The sequence below is a fragment of the Macaca thibetana genome, chromosome 20 (genome assembly GCF_024542745.1).
Source record: "Macaca thibetana thibetana isolate TM-01 chromosome 20, ASM2454274v1, whole genome shotgun sequence".
In the NCBI taxonomy this organism is placed as follows: Eukaryota; Metazoa; Chordata; class Mammalia; order Primates; family Cercopithecidae; genus Macaca; species Macaca thibetana.
Window position 1 is genome coordinate 46,262,255 of NC_065597.1, and position 21,255 is coordinate 46,283,509.

A 21,255-nucleotide genomic window follows, 5' to 3' on the forward strand; every position below is an offset into this window, starting at 1 on the left:
GCCGATAATGGTCACGCCACCTAGGGAAGCAGCAAAAGACCTGGCCTTGGGATTGTTAGGGGAGCTACAGAAGTGAAAACTGAATTAATCCAGTTCTGGGAAAACAACAAAGGAGGAACATCTGGGTTCAAAACATTATCAGAAGATCATTTTCCCAGCTAATCTTGCCCTAGTGCATTGTATAGTCTCAGCACTTGTCAACAAAACAAAAGCCTCTCAATAATTCTAACACAGGGACACACCACGACTCACATTTTCCAGTGCACCGCAGTGGTTCAAGAGATTGCTGGTGCTGCCTGCATCTGTCAGTCTGTTCACAGATGGAGAGGAGCAGCGGTTCTCATGGGAGTGGCTTCTGCATCCTGAGGAAGTTTGCCCACACAGTTCTGGTTGTAATAACTGGTGGCACCCACTGAAATGCAGTCAACAACGGGACTCCTATGGTGCACAGGACTGCACCCCTTCTCAATCAAGAAAGAATTTTCTGGCTTCCAAAATAGAAGGCGCTGAGGATCAACTGCCTCAGAACCTACACGGGAAACACTTTCTGAGACTTTGATTTTCCTTACAAGACCAGATCCCCACCAATGTGAGACGTTAGATCAAGTTTTTGTGCAAGGGTGGATGTGGGGGGCAGAATCCTAAGATGCTCCATGATCCCTGCTGTCTTTTGTTACACCCTGAATCCTCATCTTTCCTTGGGTATGGCCAGACCTGTGCCTTGTCCTAGACATTTGAATATGGCAAAGTGAGGGAGTGGCTTTCTGGGAGTTACTTTTCCTTTCCTTTTATCAGAAACAATAGGAATCCGTATTTTCTTTCTTGCTTTTACTTCCACAGTACAGTAGTTTGGAATATCCCACTGTCAATTTGCAATTTCCTCCTCCAACCATAATCTGTGGCCCTTTATATGTAACTGAATTTACATGTATTGATATTTTGTGTCTGAAGATAAAATATTGACTAAAGATGTTAAAACATTTCATGCAAAACCTTCAGTGGTTGTAGAGTCTACTCTTTGGTAAATACACAAATTTAACTATTTTATATATTAAAAATTGTATTAGTTGTGATAATGATATTTTCTTTTTTATCTTCACTTATTATAGTTACTTAAATTTTCCCAAAATTAATGATATTGTATCTTATATTTGATTTAAAATACTACCAGGATATTTGGATTGATAGTTGAAAATAAATGGCAAAGTAAGAATTGCTGAAACCTAGTGATAATGTACTTAGGATGAGTTTATTATCTATTATCCCTATCATTGTTAAATGTTTAAATTTCCATGAAAACCTATACATAAGAACTTAAAATTTTGTGTAAAATCCTTCGTGCCCTGCACTTTAGCTCCACTGCATAATGAATAAAAGGAAAATGGATTCTCCTGCGGGAAGTTCTGCTGGACTCTCTGTTTCTTTTCCCTGCAACATGGGGAGAGGGTTTTGAGGTCTCCATGGGATGAGGTGGCCGTGAGTGCCGGGAGGAGTGCGTGTGTGGAGATGAGTTTCGTGGCCGCGATTCTCCCTTGGGTCTTTCTGGTTGTGGTGGTGGCTTTGAGGATGGTTTCTGAGGATCCTCTCCAGGGGAGTCCTCCGCTTGTGAGGTCTCCATCTGGGGAGGGCCGAGGATGTCTGGGGAGGGATTTATAGGGTCGCTCTGTGTGACAGAGGCGCCCTGTGCGGGGTCTCCGGGAAAGCATCTTTTTAGGGGTGGTTGGGGGAAGTCATCGCCTGAATGGAGGGTGGGGCCTAGTCTCCACTGTAGGGTGGGCGGGATGTCTGAGGGAGTGCTGGAGGGTCGTCCTGTGTGTCGGGGTCGCTATGCGGGGTCTCAGTACAGCCTTCGACCTGGGGAAGTCATTGTGGAGACTCCGAGATGGTTGGGACGGGGAAGGGGCAGCCTGGGCAGTCGCCGCGGTGTGTCAGCGTGGCTGATGCCAGGAGACAGGTTTGGGAGGCGTCTTTGGAAGAGAATAATTGTGGGGTCCCCACGTTTCCGGCGGAGAAAACTCGAGGGTGCTCCAAGGCCAGAGGTCAATGCAGGGTGCGCGGGAATAACCTAGGAGGGCTCGCAGGGGAATGATGGCTCCCCCGAGAAGTAAAGGGTGGAAGGGGCCTCATCAGGTTAGGTCTTGCAGGGCCCTTCTGTAGGGCATCTGTGAGATAGATCCGTGGGGCCCCTAGGGTCGCCCCTACCCGGGGCAGGGTATTTTCCTGGCGTCAGACCTTTCTGGGTCCCGGAGGAAGCAAGTGAAACCGGCTTTGCCCTCCGCACCGCCCGGTGGACGCGGCCAGGAGGCCTGGGCTCCTGCCTGCCACACGTGGCGCATGGAAAACTCAGTTCCGGGGAGTCGCGGTGCTCCTGGGCGGGGAACCTCCTCGAGCCTTGGTAGCGGGGCCACCCCTTAAGGGCCGGCAGTAGGAAAGAACGGAGCTAGTAGCGCACCTCTGCATCCTTTTATTAGGGAACTGGAATTGGGTTTACTTGGCGGACGGCGCGGAGTGGAGAGTGAGGTCGGCGCACACCCTGCTCCTTCTCTGCCAGGCGCAGTTTCCAGCGCAGACCTGAGCCCCTGGGGCGCCTGCTGCGCGGAGCACTGCCTGGTGCGGGGGGCGGCCTCGGGACCCCGGAACTGTCAGGGGAAATGGCGCCGTGTGAGCGCCAAGCCCGCCCCACAGCTCCTGAGCCAGCCAACACTGGCACTCGGTGCCGAACGCGGACCCGCAGCCTGAGCTCCCGAGGTGGACAATTTTGCTCCAGAGAGCGGCGACAGGTAGGGCTACAAACAGAGAATGCGGAGGGCTGGCCGTGAAGAAAAAGGCAAATTATTGAACCTGGTAGTCATGAAATGTGGAGTTTCGTATTAGATTTGAGTGTTACATTGGATTTAGAATGAGTGACTACAATGCAGTTTTAGGACTGGCGGTAGACAACTGTAAAACTCCAGGCAACTGCGGATAGGAGAGTCGCTGATAACCTTTTTGTGAGATGGCTCTTTCGAGCTGTGTTTGATAAGAAATACGCCCAACCCTGCGAGTACAGCTTTCACACTCCTAACAATCTGAGTCACTCTGAGTCAGAGTGGTCCTCAATAAATTATTATCATTTCCTTTGCTTTTCTGACCTGGTTAAACGAATCACGTGGTTCCTGCCCATTAACACTCCTGCATCAGTAACCAAACCTTTGCGTGTTAGCTTGCCGCCTCCCTTTTCTTTATTATGCTTTGAAATGGACAAGAAATAGATTTCATTTTTACAATCCGTGACTTGGGTTTCTGAAAATCTTAACCTTAGTGTATGTTGACATGTTAATTTTTTAAAACGCTTTACTGGGGTATATTTTATATAATATAATCACATATTTTAAGTACAACACCAGGCTATTTAGTATATTTATAGAGCCATGCGAGCTTAATTACCACCTAAGTTTAGAATATTTGTGTCTCTTAGGAGGAAAATGCATCCTATTTGCATTCACCTTTGCCATGTCAGATCTAGACAACAATCAATTTTATGTCTCTATAGATGAGCCTATTATCAGAGTTTCTAATAGCCAGGATCATGAATTATGTGGTCTTTTGGATCTGATTTCTTTCACTCAGCCTAATGCTTTTGGGTTTCATTTCTGTTGTAGCTTGCATCATTACATCATTCCTCTTGGATGGCGAGTAGCATTCTATTGCATGGACATTACCACATGTTATGAGCATTCATATAAGAGTCTTTGTATGATTATAGGAATTTCATTCCTTTTGCATACTAACTTTGGGTTAGAATTTCTGTGTCCTATAGTGATTTTATGTGCAACATTTTGAGGGATAGCCACATTTTTATTTCGTTTTGTTTTCAAGGTGGTGCAATATTTTACATTCCTATTTGTAGCATATGTGAGTTCCATATTCTCCACTTCTTTTCTAACATTTGTCATTGTATCTTTGGTATAGTCATTCTAGTGGGTGTCAACTAGTATTAATTGTGGTTTGACTTGTATTTTCTTAACAACTAATGAAATTGAGCAAATTGGCAAATTGTGTATCTTCTATGGAAAACGTCTATTCAAATCTTTTGTCAATTTTGGTCAATAGTTGTTTTATTATTGACTGATAAGAGTTTTTTTATATATTCTAGATACTAGTTTCTCTGAGTTTGGTTTTTAAGATTCCATAAATAAACGAGATTTTATATATATAACATATGTATGTATGTAGTGTTCTTTATAAACCCTAATAGACCCAAATAATGTATACAATTTAAAATATTTTCTCCCATTAAGCAGCATATTTTTTCATATTCTTTTTGATGTTCTAAAAGCAAAAGTTTCCAATTCAATAAAGTATGATTTATTTTTTTAATAAAATTGTGCCTTTGGTGTAATATCTTAGACATATTTATGTAACCCAAGAATACAAATATTAATTATAGGATTTATCCAAAGAATTTTGTGTTTACCCCCTTACATTTTGATATATTACCCTTTTTGAATATTTTTGGGGGTCTGCGGTTTGAGTTGGGGTCTACTTGTTCCTTTTGCAAAGTGTACATTTAATTTTCCCAGCAAAATTTTTTGAAAAGACATTTATTTTCCTATTACAATTTCTTGGCATATTTGACACAATCAATTTACCATAAATTAATGTGTTTATTAGTGGCCCTTCTAGTCTATTCTGTTGGCCTACGTGAATCTATACTTATGCTAGTACCAGACGATAACATTGCAGTAAAAATTGATACTGGATGGGTGAGCATGGTGGCTCACACTTGTAATCCAAGTCATTCAGTTGGCTGGCAGCAACCCCTGGTAGGATTCTGGATGGAAGCTGATTTTCATCTTAGATTTTAACAGAAACTCAGGGTGAAAACTTTTCAAGACTTAAAAAAGCCCAAGTCTTTTAAATTTTTAGTGTAATTTGGGGTATTAGAAAATCAGTATTTTCAGCATCTCTGAAATCACAATGCAAAAACAGCCCCAGCTTCATAAGGCCAACCCTTGGTATCTCTGTTCTGCAAAGTAGGGTAAGATGATGCCAAAAAAGGCAGGTTGTATGCAACATTATCCTCACTCCAACAACAGAACTATCACACTTTAATCCAGGGTGTCTTTAAATTATAAGACATAAAGAAAAACTTTCTTGAGAGGGAAACTTTTATAAATCAGAGAAAAAGTTTCTAGAACATAACATTTACATCTTATAACAAATAAATTATATGACCTTATTCTTTGCCTATGAATACCTAATTATTAGTTTTTCCATAATACTTTTAATTTTTAGCTTGAAAATACCAGTTGCTTAAACAACACAAAGACACAAAATGAAACTCCAGATTTTTTTTTTTTTTTTTTTTTTTTTTTTTTTTGTGACAGGGTCTTACTCAGCCTCCTAAGTAGTTGGGACTACAGAGCCATGGCACCATACCTCACTAATTTTTGTTTTGTTTTTTGTAGAGATGGGGTATTGCTGTCTTGCCCAGGCTGGTCTTGAATTCCTGAGCTCAAGCAATCCACCTGCCTTCACCTCCGAAAATGATTGTAAGTGTGGGCCACCATCCCTAGCCTAATTTTTTTAAACTGATAAACAATACATACAATATTTAATATTGTATTGTATGGCCTAATTTTTTTAAGCTGATAAAGGTAACACAGCAGTACCTTCTGGGGGAAAAGCTTTCAAGCAAAGCAGTCATTTTTGGTAGAGATTATAGAAGATGCTATCATGGAGAAATGGTGTAACTAATCCAGAACAGTTCATAGTCTCTTTCTCAGATCTTCGCTCAAATCAGCCTCATGCATAAACACTCCTGACCCTCACTTAGTAATACACTTTTTCCTCTCTTTTTTAACACTTTCTCCCTGTAGCTGTTTTTTTGTGACTCCCTGGCAGGAAAAGAGAAAACACGCTACTTATTGAACACTATTATGTGTCATAAACTATGGTAAATACCTTCAAGAAGAAAGTCTGGGCTAAAAGGACTTCACCTCAGTCTACAGGATGTACCTCACAGGGTCTTTGAACATTTGGTGACAGGCATTTTGGGCATGTCTTCTAGGCTGAGGTGTAACCCTTATGGGACAGACTCACTCTGGAAGAAGCTCAAGTCTTACCCCAACATCTCTGTCTCCTCTGTCTGGGGCAGTCAGGGAGAGAGAAGCCCAGAGCACTCTGCACTTGGGGATCGGCCATAGGAGCTGCTCCCCAGGTGGGGAGATGGGAGCTAGCAGCTCAGGATGGGGACACAAGGTGAGTTCCAAACAGCTCTGTCACAGAGACTGCCAGCAGAGCTTTGTGACATCAATTGCAAAGAGAGGGGCATGTGATGGAAGAAGCCCTGAGTGATGAGTCACAGCCCATTCTGAGGAAAGGGAGAAGAAAGTAGCATCTTGAGGCTCTCTTGCCTTATTAACCCATTGCATTTCTTCTCAGAGGCTCTTGCCTAAAATAAAGACATTATTCCACCTCCATCTCCTTACACTCCAAGCCAGAAATATGTGTGAGTTATCATTCAAGTGCACAGAGGTCTCTATTTTCTTCCTCCTTAAATGATACTTTTAATACTAATAAATACCTCAGAATTTTTACCTCACATACAGGAGACAGAAGAAATAGGGCTTCAACACTGAGTTAATTAAAAATAATTCAAGTTATTTATTTTCCTCCGTACCATAAATTTTGAACAGCGTTTTCGTTATTCTTTGGGTGTTATAACACACATGCTTAAGCAGCCAAGCAAGCATCTCATTAATCTTTACTAATGATTTCAAGGAAAGGCAACTGTACTTCCTAAGGATAGTCAAAGTATGTGAAATGTAGAGGGTGAGGGAAGAAAAGGTGGTAGCTGGAGGTTCCAACATTCAATCAGGTTTAATTTATTTATTTTTGTCCTGGTATACAATTCTATTATTTTTATTCTTGTTTGGTGTCTTTTTTGTTTTACTTTATTTTTGATTGACAAATAGTAATTTACGTATTTATGGTATACAATGTAAAATTTCCATACATGCATACATTGTGTAATGATCAAATCAGGGCAACCATCAAATTCACTACCTTAAACACATATTATTTATGTTATATTAATGGAATTAAAATGAAAATGTTTATCAGTGGTTTCCTTGCCTCAATTTGTTTTACACACACTAGTGTTTAAGGCTTTGTGCTATCCACTTGTCAACATCAGTGGGCTTTTTCAAGCTAACTGTTTGCTCTTGGAAAGAAATATTATTCCTATCATTTTCTTCAGTCTCCAAATCTAAATGCGCAATCAATTTTCTGAACAGTATAGAAAAATTACTAGATGGCAGATTGTGGTAAATTCCAAATCACAATAAATAGCAACAAACGGTATCCACAGGCTCTTCCTTTATTAATGCATAATTACTTGTTAGGTGTGGTCATCAACACTTAGAATTCTCTAATTGACTGACCTTTCTCTTTGTAATAAATGTTAAATATTATCTATATTATATTTTGAGTATTCTATTACCAAGAAGATGAATCCTCTTTCATATATGGTAAATTATTTATTTATTTTTACATTGCACATTAATTTTAATATTGTATGTATTGCAGATTTGTGTCAGTTTTTTGTCTTTTAATTCTCTAATTTTAATATATTTGAATTTGTTAGTTTCTTGTTTTCTCTTTTCCTTACATCAAAAACGCCTATTCTTTGTCAAAAAATAACCCCAAGGTGACGTCTATGAAGGTGACTAATGTGGCAAAGTATTTGATTTTTCCAGTTTTCTTCTATGACATGAAATGAACCAAACTAGGAGAAAACCCAAAGACTGTAAGAAATGTAATAAAGCCTTCTGGGGTTTTTCATGCTTTTCGAAAATCTGAAAGCACTCATACCAAAGGAAAGCTTTATAAATGTACAAAATGTGGTAAGGCCTTTAGTTTTTCCAGTTGTATTTGGTGGCATAAAATTACCTGCTCTGGAGAATAAAATAACTTTATGAATGTGCCAAATATAGGACTCTCTTTATTTCTTACATATTCATTCAAGGATACAAGGCATATGCCATGGACTGACCTCATAAATATAAAAATACACACTGGATTGAAATTCTGGTAGTGTGGAAAATACATAAAGTTCTAAATTTTAATAACTACTTTAAAAGTCATGTGAAAACTTTTGCTGGAAAAATCTTGTAGATGTAAGTAATATGGAAAGCATGATGCCGCCTAATTATAATACTTGAGAAAATTTATAAAATGAGTGAAATCTTATATGAGTTATAAACAGATTGTGGTTATCACTGGCTCATTTTTAAAGAAGGTCTCTGGACTATGGATTTCCACTTCTTCTGCAAAGAATTATGAAGGTGAGAATTCTGTAGGTACTCTTTAAGCAATAATACATAATTTTAATAGGTGGCACGGGTTTTAAGCCAATAAGTAATTTTTTCATCCAAGTTTGTTTAATGTTATGTGTACATTGAAATGTATTTCCAATATGTATATAGGTTTAATTTTTATGGTTGTTTAATTATTCTGTTATTAATGAGCCACTGAAAACTGAGTTTTTGTTAAACATTGCAATTTTCTTAGTGGCCTAATATGGCAAGATTCAGATATTTTCATCTTTTATTTGTATACCAAGTGCTACTGTTTTTTGATGTAAAAAAGTATATTTTCTTTGCTAATAAAGAGTTGGTGTTAATCTGTAAGTACACAAAATGTATTACAGAATATAGTCTAGTGAATTATTATTTAAATCTGTTACTCTTTACTCTTTGTCATTATTTCTGGCTTTTATTTGCACATATCACTTTGAATTATGAACAGATATCTGTGATAGAACAATGTGTTGTGTATAATCTGAGAAAGAAAACATTCATTGTTGTATTAATTCATTCTCACACTGCTATAAAGAAATGCCTGAGACTGGCTAATTCATAAAGAAAAGAGGTTTAACTGGCACATGGTTATGTAGGCTGTACAGGAAGCTTGATGCTGGCTATCTGCTCAGTTTCTGGGGAAGCCTCAGGAAACTTACAACCATGTTGCAAGGCAAAGGGGTTGCCAGCACTTCTCACATGGCTGGAGTAGAAGAAAGAGGGAGGGAGTGGGGCCACACACTTTTAAACAACCAGATTTCACGAGAACTCTAACATGAGAAAAGCACTAGAGGGATGGTGCTAAACCATTAGAAACCACCCCCATGATCAATCACCTCCCACAAAGGCCCCACCTCCAACACTGGGGATTACATTTCAACGTGAGCTTTGGGTGGGTACACGGAATCCATATCATATTAAATGTCAACATTAATTATGTTATCTGTGATATTTTCATAAATGCCTTTAAGCAGCTTGAAAAAGTTTTCTGCTCATTATGTATTGTTCTGTTGTCAAGTGTTGAACATTTTCACATGGTTTCTGTGCATCTATTGTGTTGATCTTGAAATGACAGGATAAATTAATTGACTTTCACATGTCAAACCAAGATTGCTTTTCTGGGTTATATTTCTCTCAGTAATGAATTATATGTCTTTCTGTATATTGGTAGATTCAGTTTTCTAGTACTTTTCTTGAGACTTTTTTTGCATCTGTATTCAAAAATATCTACCTCAATATAATATATAGTATACACTATTATCTTGTATGCATGTGTGTGTGTATATAGTGCATGTGCATACGGTTATGTGTGCGTATATAAACATATATAGCCATGCATCACATAATGTCAGGGATACATTCTGAGAAATACATTGTTAGGCAACTTTATCATCGTGCAGTCATTATACTGTACTTACACAAACCTAGATGATACAGCCTACTTCACACTTAGGCTATACCATCACACCTGCAGTCTGTCATTGATCAAAATATTATATAATTACCTAAAATATGTTGGAATTATTCTCTGGGCTGACAGGCAGCTAAAACACATTACACAATCAACTGTTAAGACTACAATAATATACTATAATACATAATGCTGCAATATATTATATACTATATAATATGCTGTATTATATAGTATACTATAGTATCCTATATACTAACTACAATAAATTATCACTTTATCATCTGCACGTTCTTGAAATTGTGACCTTAAGTGAAAGAATGAACTATATAACAAAACCAATTTTGCCATAGCCTAATTGATACAAACAAGAGTTAAATTATCATGTCATATGTTACATTGTTTCATTTCAAGTCATAATTTTTAACAAGCTATTGACACTTTAATCCTCTTAAACTGTAAGTAAATTTCTGTTAAGCCCCCCAGTTTATTGCGTTTTGTTATGGCATCCTGAGCAGAATTATATACCATTTTTACCATCTTAATCACACACTATCTTAATCATTTTCAGCATACAGTTCTTTTGCATTAAGTATATTCACAATGTTGTATAACCATTACCACCTTCCATTTCCAGAATTTTTTCATCTTTCAAACCTAAAACACTGTACCCATGAAACAGTAACTCCTCATTCTCCTATACCCCAATCCCTGGAAACGGCCATTCTACTTTTTGTCCCCATGAATTAGATTACTTTAGATACATGATATGAGTAGAATCATGTGCATTTGTCATTCTAAGATTGACTTAGTTCACATAAAGTCCTTAAGGTACACGGATATCATACACATGTCAGAATTTCCATTTTGTATAAGGCTTAATAATGTTCCATTGTATGCATGCACCACTTTTTTCTCTCATTATCCATTGATAGACATATGAATTGCATCTATTCTTTAGTTGTCAAAAATTCTGCTGTAAACACTGGTGTACCAGTATCTCCTTAAAACTTTGCTTTTCATTATTTTGGGCATATACCCAAAAGCAAAATTACTGGATAGTGTGGTAATTTTATTTTTAAATTCTTCAATAATTCACATACTGTGTTCCATGGCTCCTGTACTATTTTACATTCCAAGCAAGAGTGCACAATTCTTCTAATTTCTCTGCATTCTCATCAACCCATGTTATTTGCTAGTTTGTTTCTTTTGCTTGGTTTTGCTAGTTTACTTCCAAGATGTTATTTTCTTTATGCCTTTTGTCATACTTTCCTTTAGTTCTATGAACATACTTATGTCTACATGAAAGTTTTTTTTTTTTTTTGGTTAACTCTGACATCTATTGTTCTTCCAGGCAGATTTTATTGCTGACTATTCTTTTTTCCCCCAGTTTTTGGGTCATACTTTCATGTTTCCTTGCATTTCTTGTAATTTTCATCACAAGCTGGACAGATTACATAATATATTGAAACTTCTCAGTGTATGCTCCCCTTCTTTAGTCTGTGTTGTCATTATTAGCTTGGTTTTCTGGTTAGTGGCTGGCTGGATTATCTTGGTGAAGTCTATTTCTGCCTCACAGTGTTAAGCCTCTCATTGATCTTCAACAGGAGGGGGAGTGGCTCAGCTTTGATTCTGTCCACAGTCTTCCAGGAATGACAGTGGTATTGGTGGGATTCTGTTCCCCTCTTGGAAAGCAATCAGATATTAAACTGTACTAATTACTCTCTGAGGGCTATTTGCAACAAAGTCCTGGGATAAATTTGTCCTATAAGGTGATGCAAACATGTTTCTCCTTTATAGGAATACTGTCTAAGGTTAGTGTGTGATGTTGTCTAGAAATCTAATGATTTTCTCCTAGCAATGTTATTTTCTGTTTTATTTTTTTTTCTACATACTAGCTGGCTTACAGTCTAGGCTTTACTTTCACTAACTTCATAAATTACTTGCTAACTACTTTTAACCTCTATTTTCTCTGTCTTGAAGATGGGGTGCCCTTTGGCTTGAACTTCTTAAATTCTGTTAAAATTGAAATGAATTTCTTTGGCAAGCAATGAGGTGCTCTCTGCTTTATGACTTGCCTCTTTTCACCTCAAAAAGTCTTTCTGATAGAACCCTGAAGCTTGAGTGGAGAAAATAGCAAGCTGCTTTTTGACTGATCCTCTCTTTTGAAGAAAGTGTTCAATGGAGAAGAGGGACAGCAGCCTGATATCTTCACAGTCTGTCTCCTGGTATGGATCCACCATCTCACAAGCTGGGACAAGGCTGATCAGTGTCCCAGTATTCTGGGCACACCACGCTTACAGTAGAGCTTCTAGTCCATCAGTAAGGCTTGGGTAGGAACCAATGTTCCCACCTTTTAAGCACACCCACACAGGATGTAACCTCAGTAATGGGTAGGAAAATAAATGTTAAAGCCATAATTTTTTCAGAAAAAGACCTCTTGCTGGAAGCTTAGGTGGATAGAGAACCTTGTATTCTTAGGTGCACAGCCTGGAGTGGTGGTCATCTCACTGAGCTGAGATACAGAGGCAGGCAGTGTTCAGTGTTCAAACACCACAGATTTTTACATTTCTCATAGGATTTTGTGAATTGCTTTGAATAGATGTGCCTCATTTGCTTTTTGCCTTTAGGATATTTCTTAGAGGCTTTAAATGATTGTTTTAAAATAATTATTACATTCCACAGGGCAGTGGGTCAGCAGAGCTCCTCAGGCTGTCATGCCACCCTAATGCAGTTAATATTCTGCCAATTTCAGAAAATGCTCTGAAATATCAGTTATTTTATTTACAAACAAAATTAATAAAAATATTTTTATGATTTGCGAAAACATATTGTGCACTTTTTAAAAACCCAATTAGTGGATTAACATCAAACTAGAAATAAATTAGTCATTTAATTGATAAACTATAAAATAAAATGTGGTTTTATGAATTTTTAAGTTTATTATTGTTTATAGTGAATGTGAACATTCAAAAACAGCCTGAGATTTAGAAGTCTGCATGAAGGCTCACCCTTAAAAATTCTTGCAGCATTTAAGTCTATTTTCCTCAATATCCCAAAGGTAACAACATTATTACAGGGGGCCTTCTGTATTCCTGGGTTCCAGATTCATGATTCCAACCAAGCAGATGAAAAATATTTTTGAAAAAGGAATGGTTTGTACTGCACATGTACAGACCTTTTTCTTGTCATTATTTCTTACAAAATACAGTATAACTCCTATCTACATGGCATTACATTGTATTACATGTTATAAGTAATCTAGAGATTACTTGAAGTATATAAGAGAATATATATAATTTATATCCAAATACTATGACATTTGATATTACAGACTTGAACATCCTTAGATTTTCATATCTATGAGACATCCTTGAGCCAATTCCTCAAGGATACAAAGAGACTAGTATACATTTTGCAAGCCTTTTCAGCATTTATGTGAAAAAAGGTAATTTAAGCTATTCATATTTTTCTTCCCTTTGATATAAAAGGCAAGGCAACAAGGTTTACACAAAGAGAAATACTATGCATTTTTTTAATTTAAAAATAAACCAGATGGATTCACAGCCGAATTCTACCAGAGGTACAAGGAGGAGCTGGTACCATTCCTTCTGAAACTATTCCAATCAATAGAAAAAGAGGGAATCCTCCCTAACTCATTTTATGAGGCAGACATCATCCTGATACCAAAGCCTGGCAGAGACACAACAACAACAAAAAAAGAGAATTTTAGACCAATATCCCTGATGAACATCAATGCAAAAATCCTCAATAAAATACTGGCAAAACAAATCCAGCAGCACATCAAAAAGCTTATCCACCATGATCAAGTGGGCTTCATCCCTGGGATGCGAGGCTGGTTCAACATACGCAAATCAATAAACGAAATCCAGCATATAAATAGAACCAAAGACAACAACCACATGATTATCTCAATAGATGCAGAAAAGGCCTTTCACAAAATTCAACAGCCCTTCATGCTAAAAACTCTCAATAAATTCGGTATTGATGGAACGTATCTCAAAATAATAAGAGCTACTTATGACAAACCCACAGCCAATATCATACTGAATGGGCAAAAACTGGAAGCATTCCTTTTGAAAACTGGCACAAGACAGGGATGCCCTCTCTCACCACTCCTATTCAACATAGTGTTGGAAGTTCTGGCTAGGGCAATCAGGCAAGAGAAAGAAATCAAGGGTATTCAATAAGGAAAAGAAGAAGTTAAACTGTCCCTGTTTGCAGATGACATGATTGTATATTTAGAAAACCCCATCGTCTCAGCCCAAAATCTCCTTAAGCTGATAAGCAACTTCAGCAAAGTCTCAGGATGCAAAATCAATGTGCAAAAATTACAAGCATTCTTATACACCAGTAACAGACAAACAGAGAGCCAAATCATGAATGAACTCCCATTCACAATAGCTTCAAAGAGAATAAAATACCTAGGAATCCAACTTACAAGGGATGTAAAGGACCTCTTCAAGGAGAACTACAAACCACTGTTCAGTGAAATAAAAGAGGACACAAACAAATGGAAGAACATACCATGCTCATGGATAGGAAGAATCAATATTGTGAAAATGGCCATACTGCCCAAAGTAATTTATAGATTCAATGCCATCCCCATTAAGCTACCAATGAGTTTCTTCACAGAATTGGAAAAAACTGCTTTAAAGTTCATATAGAACTAAAAAAGAGCCCACGTTGCCAAGACAATCCTAAGTCAAAAGAACAAAGATGGAGGCATCACACTACCTGACTTGACTTCAAACTATACTACGAGGCTACAGTAACCAAAACAGCATGGTACTGGTACCAAAACAGAGATATAGACCAATGGAACAGAACAGAGCCCTCAGAAATAATACCACACATCCACAGTCATCTGATCTTTGACAAACCTGACATAAACAAGAAATGGAGAAAGGATTCCCTACTTAATAAATGGTGCTGGGAAAATTGACTAGCCATAAGTAGAAAGCTGAAACTGGATCCTTTCCTTATTCCTTATATGAAAATTAATTCAAGATGGATTAGAGACTTAAATGTTACACCTAATACCATAAAAACCCTAGAAGAAAACCTAGGTAATACCATTCAGGACATAGGCATGGGCAAGGACTTCATGTCTAAAACACCAAAAGCAACGGCAACAAAAGCCAAAATTGACAAATGGGATCTAATTAAAGAGCTTCTGTACAGCAAAAGAGACTACCATCAGAGTGAACAGGCAACCTACAGAATGGGAGAAAATTTTTGCAATCTACTCATCTGACAAAGGGCTAATATCCAGAATCTACAAAGAACTCAAACAAATTTACAAGAAAAAAACAAACAACCCCATCAAAAAGTGGGCAAAGGATATGAACAGACATTTCTCAAAATAAGACATTCATACAGCCAACAGACACATGAAAAAATGCTCATCATCGCTGGCCATCAGAGAAATGCAAATCAAAATCACAATGAGATACCATCTCACACCAGTTAGAATGGCAATCATTAAAAAGTCAGGAAACAACAGGTGCTGGAGAGGATGTGGAGGAAACAGGAACATTTTTACACTGTTGGTGGGACTGTAAACTAGTTCAACCATTGTGGAAAACAGTGTGGCGATTCCTCAAGGATCTAGAACTAGAAATACCATTTGATCCAGCCATCCCATTACTGGGAATATACCCAAAGTATTATAAATCATGCTGCTATAAAGACACATGCACACATATGTTTATTGCGGCACTATTCACAATAGCAGAGACTTGGAATCAACCCAAATGTCCATCAGTGACAGACTGGATTAAGAAAATGTGGCACATATACACCATGGAATACACATATACACCATGCAGCCATAAAAAAGGATGAGTTCGTGTCCTTTGTAGGGACATGGATGCAGCCGGAAACCATCATTCTCAGCAAACTATCGCAAGAACAGAAAACCAAACACCACATGTTCTGACTCACAGGTGGGAATTGAATAAAGAGATCACTTGGACACAAGAAGGGGAACATCACACATCAGGGCCTATTGTGGGGAGTGGGGAGGGGGAAGGGATAGCATTAGGAGATACACCTAATGTAAATGACGAGTTAATGGGTGCAGCACACCAACATGGCACATGTATACATATGTAACAAACCTGCATGTTGTGCACATGTACCCTAGAACTTAAAGTATACTATAAATAAATAAATAAATAAATGTCGTAATTTAAAAAATATATATATATATAGTGGCTGGGCACAGTGGCTCATTCCTGTAATCCCAACACTTTGGGAAGCCAAAGGGAAAAAATTACTTGAGGTCTGGAATTTGTGAACAGCCCGGGCAATACAGTGAGGTTCCATCTCCAGAAAATAATTTTAAAAGTACCCAGGCTTGGTGGCATGCACCTGTAGTCCTAGCTAATCGGGAGGCTGAGGTGGAAGGATTGCTTTAGCCCTGGTGTTTGAGGTTATAGTGGGCCATGTCTGCACCACTCCAGCCTGGGTGACAGAATGAGATCCCCTCTCACATTCACATGATTAATTCTACTAATATTATCTTAACATTAAAGAAGAACAGTAATTCTGGTCATAAACACATATTATTTCTTAACATGGAGGATTATATCTTAAACATGTGTGCAAAATATAAATATATATTCAAATATTAATAAAAATTACCCCACGCAAATATTGGTGGTGATGTTCTAAATGAAGAATATTGGAATTTCTTATGAGACATTATTCTGCACATAATATCAATGTGAAATATTTTACTCAGGTATGCAATGTGAAGTTTCGACATTTTAGAAAAATATCTTTACAACTTTTTTTTCTTTTTTTGAGACTGAGTTTCGCTCTTGTTGCCCAGGCTAGAGTCCAACAGCACTATCTCGGCTCACTTCAACCTCTGCCTCCCGGACTCAAGCGATTCTCCTGCCTCAGCCTCCCGAGTAGCTGGGATTACAGGCGCCCGCCACCATGCCCGGCTAATTTTTTGTATTTTTAGTAGAGGCGGGGTTTCGCCATGTTGGCCCGGCTGGTCTGGACTCCTGATGTCAGATGATGCACCCGCCACGGCCTCCCAAAGTGCTGGGATTACAGGTGTGAGCCACCGTGCCCAGCCTGCATATCTTACTTAATGCAGATATCTAAACATATTCAGAAGTTACGAAAATTCATAAAATGATCAACACACTTAGAGGAAAACATGGGGAGCTTCCCAGGACCAGAAGTAAATTAACGGAAGGACCCGTAGAAGAATCAAAGTGAGAAGCCAGTGTTCCCTTCAGGTGCCGGGTGAACACACGGACCTCAAGGCTTTGGGGATTATTCAACTGCCTTTGTGGAATAAAGAAAGGAAAGTATTGACTAAAGTTATTCCCTCTATTAAAAAAAAAAAAAAAAAGTTATTCCATGTATAATCTCTCAAATAGAAAAACAAAATTATTTTCAAATTACAAGTTTTTATATGCTATGAAGTACACAAAAAAATAAGCTACCAAGATGAAGGTTAGAAGAAATTAAACATCACATAATCGTCAGATATTGGAAATGTGTTTAAGGTGTTTACATGAAGTAAATGAGAAAAAAAAAAAAAAAAAAAAAACTTAAAAAAACCCATCATTTCATCGTAGACAAACCATGCAGCCATCAGGCGGCACACGGAGACCAAGAGAGCTTCTCTGTCAGATACAGGTATGGAAGCTGAGAGCTCCAGGATCACCACGCAGGCTCCCCACCTCGCTGGGGCCTTCACAAACCCAAAGTGGAACCACTGAAAAAGACCGACAACCGGCGACACCACCCAGGAGGAGACGCAGAAAGATGCCCACCAAAGACAGGCCGACCTTCATCCCAACACACACACGCACACGGGCACACACATGCATGCACAGAGAGGAGAGAGAAACAGACACACAGAGAGAGGCAGAGAGAGAAACAGAGAGAGACAGAGAGAGAGAAAAACAGAGAGAGAGACAGAGGACAGAAAGAGACATACGCACACAGACAGCAGTGGCACAGAAACACCCACCCCCAGGCAGTCCCTGAGGCTGCCGGGTTCTGCTGTCAGCGAGAACGACCCTCGGGTAAGAGGGCAGCCCACAAATCCACTATCAGGCCTGTCCTCGAGATCACAGGAGGCACGACTTGCGGGGAGACTCACCCCCACACCTTCCGAGCTGGGATGGCGCGGTGCTTCCCCGGGACTCCTCTGCCTAAGGTTTCTTCATCTTCATCGGCCCTCCGCGACTCCTGGCCTCCGGAGACCATCCTGTGGATCCCCTGGAGAGGTAAGGCCGGAGCCTCGACACCCACGCACTGCTACGGACGGCTCCTGCTTGGCCCAGCCTCAGGGACCCATCCCCGGGCAACAGTGGGGGTCACTGTAACGCGAGATCGGCTCTGGTCTCACGCATGCGCATTGGCTAGGCCGACTAGCGCTCAGCCCCTGGAAATCAGGTTGCGGCCCCTTTTAAGAATGGCGGCGGCTGCGGGGTTTGCGGGGGCTGCGGGGGCTGCGGGGGCTGCGGGGGCTGCAGCAGCGGTGGCAGAAAAGGGGAGCGAGTAAGGGGAGGTGTGGGAAAGCCGGCTGTGCTGGACCCAGGGCCGGGCTCCTAGGAGCCCTGTCTTCAAGAACTCCTTTAGTCCTCTTCTGGTACCATGCCTGGTGGAGGAGGAGCTTCAGGACCCCGGCTTGGATCTCTGGACTCCTCTTCGGATCCGATTTTGGATCCCACCGGGTGAACAGGGATGGGCTTAATCTGGTAAGAGGGCAAGAGCCTCACTGGGGCACAGAAAGATCCCATGGGCCTCAAGGCGTGGTGTCAGCTGAAAATGGACTGACCCATGAGCCCACCACCTCCTACCTCCCTGGGCGGAGCAGTAGTTTGTCCTAGTCTGCTAAGCCCGGGGACTCCTGCATCCCGACACTGCTTTCCGGGACCCCTGCAAACAGGGACAGGGGCGAGTCTCATGTTTAGCAAATCTGACCACATGTGGCACTGGAGTCCCCCAAGAGCAGATGGAGTGAGCCTGTGTCTCTGAGGGTCGTATGGGGCGAAGGAGAGACCCACAATGATGTCCAGGCATGCGCCCCGTGGGGCATTGGTGACCTCCCCAAGAAAGCCAAGGAAAAGCAAAGCACACCTGGGAACCAGGAGAGGGCCTGTGCCAGAGTGCAAGCCATATTCAGGGATGCCTGCGGGAGGCCAGGTAACCCTGGGGCACCCTCCCCTGCACCCAGCCAAAATCAATCCCTTTGATTTCCTGACATCCATGCAGCCAAAAGATTCAGTTCTGGGAGACAGTCCCACTCAGGAGCAGAGGAAGTGCGTGTCCTTCAAGAATGAGATGGGAAGTGCAGATGAAATGCAACATCACCTTCCCTAGAAGGCAAAGGCTGGAAATGGTCGCTTGGCCCTTACTTTAGACAAACCACATAGCCATCAAGTGGGACATGGAGACCAACGGGGCTTCCCTGTACCGGACGGGTATTGAAGCCCAGAGCTCCAGCATCGTCATATCTGCCCAGTCATCCAGAAATAGGGCTGGAGAGGGAAACAACCATGAAACGGATCTCTGCAAAGTTGCTCCCTGATGGACTCCAAAGTGTTCTTAGTTGAAGACATTGAGGCAGACCAAGAAGCATCTAGGCCTCTCAGAAACATGGCACACAGAGCAAGAGGGAGGACAGATGAGAGGCAAGAGCCCAGGCAGGATACAGCACAATGTTACCACCATGAGCATTCAGGAAGAAGGAGTGCCAAACGGGAGACTTGGCCAGAAAGGCCAGCGTTTGAGTGACAGAGGTCCTTTCCACAATGTGTTCCAAGCTTCTTCTCCAAGCTTGTGTGGCAGTGTGGCTCAATTTCTCAATGAGAGGAGAGGGTGGGAGGAGTTAGAACCCTCTTTGACATCAGTCTAGGCCCCTCCAGCAGGAGAACAGTGAGCTCCTGTGAGGCTTTTGTTCTTGGGTGTGGTGTAGCTCTTATTTATGAAAAGTACTTTAGCTAAATATCTAAGAGTAAATTAAAATACTTTCAAAAGTAAAAATATTGGGAAATTTGATAACCAATGGAATGTTGTTAAGGGTATACTTCAAGAAGACAAACATTTTCTGGTACAAAGGTTAAATGAATATAGATATGTAAGAGTCTTGATATGGGAATATTGACTCATGGTGGACCCTGAACAACAGAAATTACATAGTCCTTGGATGCATACATTTCAAAAGTACTAAATATAATGAAAGTGTGATTCCATATATTTTATTTAAATCAGATACAATAAATTTGGGATTACTTAATTTATAGGAGACTATATTTTTAGAAAAGTTTTTGATCACTGACTTGTTAAAAGTTTATAGCACTCTGAGTGCTATAGCACCTATTCTGTTATCAGAGCTGATTTGTACCAGTGGAGCGACAGTAGCATAGACACTGACCACAAGGTTCTGCACATTCAGGATGACTGGGTTATACGTCCAAAACAAGATTGAAGAGGATAAGATGATAAGTTCCACCGAATACATGACCACAAACAAACTGACCAGCAATAGGATGGTATGGGGGGCCCTTTTCCCTGGGTAGGATCTTGGGAAGGGACTGGTACTATTGCCTCTGATGCCTGGACAAAAGGATCACCATGTGGGCACTTGAGAGCGGTGTAATTCCTACAAGGAAGAAATCTCTGGATATTGTCAGAGTAAAAGCACTCCCCTGATGATGAAGTTCATGGGAGAAAATAAGCAGTATTTGCTGACCTGAAGAAGATTGATCTAGGACATGTTGGAAGAAGCCACAGTGAAGAGTATTGTGTTACTACTGAGAAAAATTGAGTGGCCAAAACTAAAAGATGACGCCAACAATGTTATTTGTGAATTTATGTTTAAATCTTGCCAACCAGCAGTTGCTAGGGCTGATGGTGCTGGCCTGGTGGACACTCAGGAGACAGGTGGTACAGATGCTTAGGCCCCTCATCACTCTGCTTATGTAGAACAATGACTTACATTTGAAGTCATTCCCCAAATGCAGTGACTCAAGCACATCTGGAGGCAAAACATCTAATACAGTGAGGAACATCACTACATGAATGAAGGCCAAGTGACAGCTGATCAAGTCATGGGGCTTAGGTTTGTGATGCTGAAGGAGTGTGAAGATGTGGAAGAAAAGACATAAAATGTTGGCTGAAGGTCCAATGGCAGCTTGGGAAACAAAGGCATTTTTAAGCACAAGATAAGTGGAAAGTGTGTTCATCTTAAGGCAAAGAAACGTATTTCATAAACTGGGAAAAAATAGATTTCACGTTACCAGTGTTTTTTTCTTTATAGTTCCAAATGATCATCATCATTTTAATTTTACCCGCTTCTTACTGGTTAACTCTATCTCATATAAATTCTGCATAATCCAGCTTCTGCACTATTTTCTACATCAAATAACATATATGTAAAACATCGACACATCTATGCCTGTGTAGAGTGCACAATTTCTAAACTTCTATACTACCTAT